Raw genomic sequence first — 7,048 nt, 5'->3', positions numbered from 1 at the left:
CTTTCTTTTCTAACAGGCATCTCGCAACAATGATGAATTCCCATTCTAACCACACCTTGTCAAAATTGCAATATTAATGAAAAAGAAAAAAAAGAATATGTTCAAAATACCCGGCACTTCATATCAGCAATCCGCTGGGCTGTCTTTTATAAAAAAAAGAGAGAAAATATGCAGGTGCTGGAAATCCAAGCAACACACACAAAATGCTGGAGGAACTCAGCAGGCCAGGCAGAATCTGATGAAAGGTGTCGGCCCGGAACGTCGACGATACCCTCTTCCTTAGGTGCTGCCTGGCCTGCTGAGTTCCTCCTGAACTTTGTGTTATTTATAAAACTAATATACTGCCGGAGTCCTGATGTTCCCGGCGATGACGTCAGCTGTCGCGCTCAGCTGTGCGAAGTCTGAGACTGTGAAAACAAATACCGAAACACTCGGATTCGTGTCAAGTCTATCTTCGGGAAAGGAACAGGTTCTCCAACATGGCTCAGCCAGCAGCAAGAGGTCAGCATTGAAATGTTCAGATATTTCTGTCTGGTAGTCGGATAGACTGATCGCTTTCTGTGCCGTGAAGTTTCTCAGTAAGACAGTGTGATTGAAGAGTATTGCTCGTTTGAGCTACGCCGAATCTGGAACTGGAATTCTGTGCAGAGGTACTAGCTCCTCCGCTGTATTGGACTGTTGCTCTTCCTGAGTGGGGACCAGATTAAGATTTGGACTAGAATGAATTCTTTTGATCTAACATAGGCCAAAGAAAGGGTAAGATTATACTGGCTAAAGCAATGTTTGGTTGGAATTACATTTTCTTTTATTACACAGTACGTTAAAAAGAAAGAATATTAAGATAAGATAATGTTTTGTTTGTGTCATTTCACATAAGGAACACACGAATGTTCATCTTCACTATTGGCCATCTAATTGAAAATTGACCATAACCTCTATCTACTTTGGTGCTGAACTGCTCAGTACAATAGACGTTTAATTCATTGTTTGTGTCTGCGCTGTGAATTCAATCAGTCTCAATGCAGTAAACATGGAAAGGTTTTGAAGATTACGATGTAAAATCACCTGCATAATCAGACGTGGCTCAACTAGTAACAGGGAAGGCTGAGGACTGACAGGTCGGTGTGGGAATACGGGGTGTTAAAAAGACATGCAATAATGCACCCCTCTCCCACTTCGCCATTCCTCATCTCCTTTTCCGTCTCTCGCCTTATCTCCTTGTCTACCCATCGCCTCCCTCAGGTGCTTCTCCCCGTTTTTCTTTCTTCCATGGCCTTCTGTCCTCTCCTATCAGACTCTCCCTTCCCAAGCTGTCTCTCTTTCACCAAACATCTTCCCAGCTCTTTACTTCGTCCCATCCCTTCCCGGTTTCACCTATCATCCTGTGTTTCTCTATCGCCCCCCACCCCACCCCCACCCCCACCTTTTAAGCAACACACATCAAAGTTGCTGGTGAACGCAGCAGGCCAGGCAGCATCTCTAGGAAGTGGTACAGTCGACGTTTCAGGCCCAGACCCCACCTTTTAAATCTACTCCTCATCTTTTTTTTTCTCCTGTCCTGCCAAAGGGTTTCGGCCCGAAACGTCGACTGTACTTTTTTCCGTAGATGCTGCCTGGCCTGCTGAATTCCTTCAGCATCTGCAGATTTTCTTTCGTTTTTCAAAGCTGTACTTGTGATAGATCTGCGTGTGGGATCTGAGCCAGTTTAGATCATCGGACGGGTTTTTACGAATCTACCGTGTTTGCAGCAATTCCTCCATGGCACATTTCCTTTGTAGATCTTGCTTCGTCTTTAATCCAATGCACTGTTCGCAAATTGTGATCTTTGCAGTGTTCCACAACGAGAAGAATTCACACCAGCATCTTTACTTTCTTAAAGGTTAAGGAGGTTTGACCTGTTATCGAACACGAACAAACTTCTATCGTTACATTATTGATTGAATCCGAGCCGATTACGCCACGGCCCGGTACTGTGATTCACGTTTGCAAGTGTCATAGCATTTGGGTATGGCACAAGTGCTGAGAGAGAGACACTCAAGCGAGTCGACAGTTCACGGACTTCAGTGCGAACTTGGCAGGATTTTAAGGAAAAGGAAAACAAGAAACGCTGAGCCAACAGAGTCGCTAACCAAAACTGCCGAAATGAAAGTTAGATGCCAACGCCGCGGCTGAAAACAATAGCTAAATACCAAACGAAGATCCGCTCGTCTCTTTCTCGGACAAGGCTGACAGTGAGCAGGGAGCGTAACATTACTGTGCTTTACTCAAATCTCGATAAGACTGCAACGAAAAGCAGGGAGTTAATAAAACAGTAATTAGCTGGAACGTGCATATTCACAAGCTCAATTTCCGAACCTGCTGTGGCGCGTCGACCCTGCAGCAGAATCCGCAGTTGTGACTCCATTCCCCTCCCCCGACACCCCCAACACCCCCAACCAGACACCATAGACCTGTGCCGCAAGAAGTCCCAGATGAGTGACTTCTCCGAGATGTCATTTGCAAAAGATCCAAGAACGTTCCTCAGAACCATGCCCTTCCGAATCCACGAGGCACTGGACATTGCCTATACCCGGTGAGATGCTAGGAGCCACCACACAGTATAGACCAAGGAATTATCCACCAAGCGGGGAGGAAAGGGGGGAGGGGTGACAGGTGCCAGGGGAGAGGTAGTGACAGGCTTGAGCTGGGAAACTTGGACCACAGGGTGGATCTTCATTGATACAGGTAGGCGCAAATATGCGAGACCTTGTTGACAGATTTTTCTACTACAAATGGTCCCACGTAGCGCGGGGTCAATTTGCGACCCTTGGCCTTCAGGGGAAGATCCCTTGATGCCAAATAGACCTCCTCTCCTGGCTTGAAAGGCCTCGCCTGTCGGCGGAGCCGATCAGCCTGCCGAGTATGTTGTTTCTGAGCGCGCAGCGGAGAAGCTCCGGCTTGTCTCCAGGAGCGGTTGTAGCGCTGGATCAGCTGTTCAGCTTCATGATCTCCAGAATCAATCTCCCGGTCAGGTGATGATTCTGGGTGTCGAAGGACCGCGTTTGTGGTGAAACGTTGTTTTAGTTCGGAAAATGCTTGATCGGCACCAATTGTCCAATGGAATCTTGCAGATGTCTTCCTGGTGAGTGCAGGTTTGGGAGCCGCCGTAGAGATGAAATTCCGGATGATGCGGCGATTAAAGTTCGCAAAGCCCATGAAATGCCGGACCTGTTTGACTGTAGATGGTTTGGGCCATTCCGTAACCGCCTGATATTTTCTCGGCTCCATTCGAACAATGGATGGGGTAAGTATATAGCCCCAAAACACCAACTCGCACTACTCTGGCTTAGCGTATAGGTTATCCTCGAGGAGCCACCGGACCTGCTGGATGTATTCCTGATGAGAGTGAGAATCGATAAGAATGTCATCCAAACGCACAAAAAGGAACTGATTCAACATGTCTCTGAGCGCATCGTTAACTCAGGTCTGAAAAACAACAGAGGCGTTGGCCAGACAGAAGAGCATGACAGGGTACTCATAGTGGCCAGCGAGGTGTTGAAAACTGTCTTCCACCCACATCCTTCTCTGATACCAAAACAGATAATAAGCATTGCTCAGATCAATTTTGGAAAATATGGTTGCTCCCTGAAGATGTTCGAACGCAGAGGCAAGCAGGCGAAGAGGGTAGTTGTTCCTCACAGTACTTTAATATTATTTAGGGGCCGATAATCGATGCAGGGTCGGAGCTTGCCACGTTTCTTGCGGACTAAAAGGAAGCCTGCTCCTGCTGGCGAGGTTGACGGACGGATAAACCCCAAGGCTACTACCTCCTTGAAGTATTCTTCCATGGCCACCGTTTTAGGACGAGAGAAAGAAAAGAGGCAGCCCCGGGGAGGACAATTAACGGATAGGAAGTAAAGAGTGCAGTCGTGTGCAGGAAGGGAGACCTTTTTACTGACCTTAAGAAGATCAGCACATTCGGCCGGAATCCCAGACAGGTCCTCATCCTTAGCTGACACAGGAGGAGATTCATGGAGCGGATTGAGCTGGACCTAAACAGGTGGACAGGCATGCCAGTCCCCATTCTTGAAGTGCTTTAAGAGACCAATCAACTGGTGGGTTATTTAGGGATAACCAGGAGGACCAAGCACCAGTGGCAGTTCAGACGAATCAACCAGATAGAAGAGTTCTTCACTGTGTTGTCTTCGAGCACAAGTTGGAGGGTTCGGTGGAAGGAGGACCTGGCCGGTGCCCAGAAGTCGACTGAGCATGGCCGTGACGTTGATCTTTTCTCTTAATTCATGAGTAGGAACTCCCCATCTTTGAGCCAGAGAGATGTTCATGAGATTCCCGGGGTCACCGGAGTCGACAAATGCCTGAAGTTTATGGGTCCGAGCAAGGAAGCTGGCGTATTGCACAATTCGGGGAAGCTGATTGCAGAGAACCGATCCATCAGGACTCCCCTCCCCGCTGATGGGTATCCTCTTTTACGGGACAGTTCAGATAAGATGCTCAAAATTGTCCTGGATCACTCCAATAGACACAGGAACCTGTTCTGCGTAGGTCTCGTTCCTCCTGAGATAAGCGCATGCGTCCGACTTACACAGGCACCTCCGTGAACTGGGCGCTGGGTAATGAGGGAGAAGGTGAGGGAACACTGTGATCAGACGGCGACCTGTGATGTCTCAGGTAGCTTGAGACATCCTTTCCCTGCTCCACTCAGCTACCCGGTCGTCATCTCAAATAGCCAGATTACTCGGGTCATCCAGACCTGCGGTCCCCAACCACCGGGCCGCGGACTGGTACCGGGCCGCAGAGCATGCGCTACCGGGCCGTGAGGAAACGATATGATTTGGCGATATGAGTCAGCCGCACCTTTCCTCATTCCCTGTCCCGGTCACTGATCAGCCATTACGCATGTGAGGTCATGACCCGCGCGTCATCCCTGTCAGGGTGGGAAGGAGATCAACTCCTCGAGCTTGCAAATGACGACGGGCTGAAAAGTATGTTTGACATAACATCTCTGCCAGTATTCTGGATCAAAGTCAAGGCTAGATATCCTGAGATAGCCACGAAAGCACTGAAAACATTGCTTTCATTTCCAACATTTTTCTACGAAGCAGAGTTTTCTGCAATGAATGCAACGAAAACTAAACTGCGTAATAGACTGGACATAAGGAACCCCCTTCGAGTATCGCTGTCTCCCATCACTCCTTGATAGGACCGTGTTGTTGTAGGGAAGCAAGCCCAGGGCTCCCACTGATTCAGCGGTATTGGTGTGTTGCAATGATTTTATATGTTCATACGGGGGAAATATGTGCTGTGTGTTTAATATCCAAATGTTACTTAAAATGTTATGATGCTATTGACTTATAAGTGACCCTATAACAATTACAGCACGGAAACAGGCCTTCTCGGCCCTTCTAGTCCGTGCCGAACGCTACTCCCACCTAGTCCCGCCGACCTGCACACAGCCCATAACCTTCCATTCCTTTCCTGTCCATATACCTATCCAATTTTTCTTTAAATGATAATATCGAACCTGCCTCTACCACTTCTACTGGAAGTTCATTCAATCTGGAGTCAGGAGAATACCCACCGACTCCTGGACCTGTACCAAGGCAGATGGATGGTGGGGGCCTATGCAGTCAAATTACGCATGTTTGCTGGAGTGACGGGATGGAATGAGAGATCTCTCATCACTGCCTTCAGTCGCAGACTTAACACAGGAGTCCGACACAAGATCGCTGTCCGTGATGAGCAGGATAGTCTGGATCAGGGGTCCCCAACCTTTTTTGCATTGCGGACCAGTTTAATATTGACACTCCCGTCACTCCAGCAAACATGCGTAATTTGACTGCATAGGCCCCCACCATCCATCTGCCTTGGTACAGGTCCAGGAGTCGGTGGGTATTCTCCTGACTCCAGATTAAAAGATCAAAAACTCTCCTTATCTCTGCAAAGAAATGTCGAAAGGATTAGGCCGCAGGATATCCTTGCACCCGTAAAGCGTTGAACAGGCTGAGTGTTGGTCCATTGAGGAGATTTACCATGTACGCCAGTTTTTCTACCTCATCACCAAAACATCCAGGATGGGTTTGGAATGTCAGCTCACACTGAGTGATAAAGGTTCTGCTACATTCGGGGTCTCGGGAGTATCTGCCCAGTGGTGGTCTGGACATAGGAGTCAGTGGCGGTCCTAGTGATATATTAATCAACCCAATTTGATAACTTTATAATCGAAATTTAGGCTTTTACAAACTTATCCGAGTATAAAATACCCCGTGGATTCTGCACTTAATTGCTTCAGATTCTAGAGCATTTTAAGGCATTCACCTATCAAACTTTCTGGCATCTAAAGGAACTAATTTTTTTATGAAGATTGATTGTAATCTTCTTAATTGCAGTGATGAAATAAATATTTCGTAATGTGTGTTTATGATTTCTACTCTGGTGATGCATGTTACAGTGTTTATATACTATTTTGTATAATTTTAATTAAGGACTGGTTTCTGGTTTCACCTCTGTAAAACAGGGTAGTCGTGATGGGAGAAGTTCAGGGGATATTTGTGTGATGTTTTGCATAGATACGTTCCAATGAGACAGGGAAAGGATGGTAGGGTACAGGAACCATGGTGTACAAAGGCGGTTGAAAATCTAGTCAAGAAGAAAAGCTTACAAAAGATTCAAAACAACGAGGTAGTGACGGAGATGTAGAAAATTATAAGGCTAGCAAAAAAGAGCTTAAGAATGAAATTAGGAAAGAAGGGGCCATGAGAAGGCCTTGGTGAGCAGGATTAAGGAAAATCCAAGGCATTTTACAAGTATGTGAAGAGCAAGAGGGTAAGACGTGAGAGAATAGGACCAATTAAGTCTGACAGTGGACAAGTGTGTATGGAACCGGAGGAGGTAGCGGAGGTACTTAATGAATACTTTGCTTCAGTGTTCACTATGGAAAAGGATCTTGGCGATTATAGGGATGACTTAAAGCTTGACCGTTTAGACATTAAGAAAGAGGATGTGCTGGAGCTTTTGAGAAGCATCAAGTTGGACAAGTCACTGGACCCGG

At 47.0% G+C, this 7,048-nt stretch overlaps 1 pseudogene; it reads left to right on the top strand.

The window, feature by feature from the left end:
- Positions 1-358: 358 nt before the first annotated feature.
- The window catches only part of LOC134352051 (major facilitator superfamily domain-containing protein 1-like), a 50,324-nt pseudogene continuing 43,634 nt past the window's right edge, over positions 359-7,048 (top strand).

This window comes from Mobula hypostoma, chromosome 9 (genome assembly GCF_963921235.1).
Source record: "Mobula hypostoma chromosome 9, sMobHyp1.1, whole genome shotgun sequence".
Classification (NCBI taxonomy): Eukaryota; Metazoa; Chordata; class Chondrichthyes; order Myliobatiformes; family Myliobatidae; genus Mobula; species Mobula hypostoma.
Note: the sequence above shows the minus strand (reverse complement) of the source record. Positions and strands in the feature narration are given on the sequence as shown.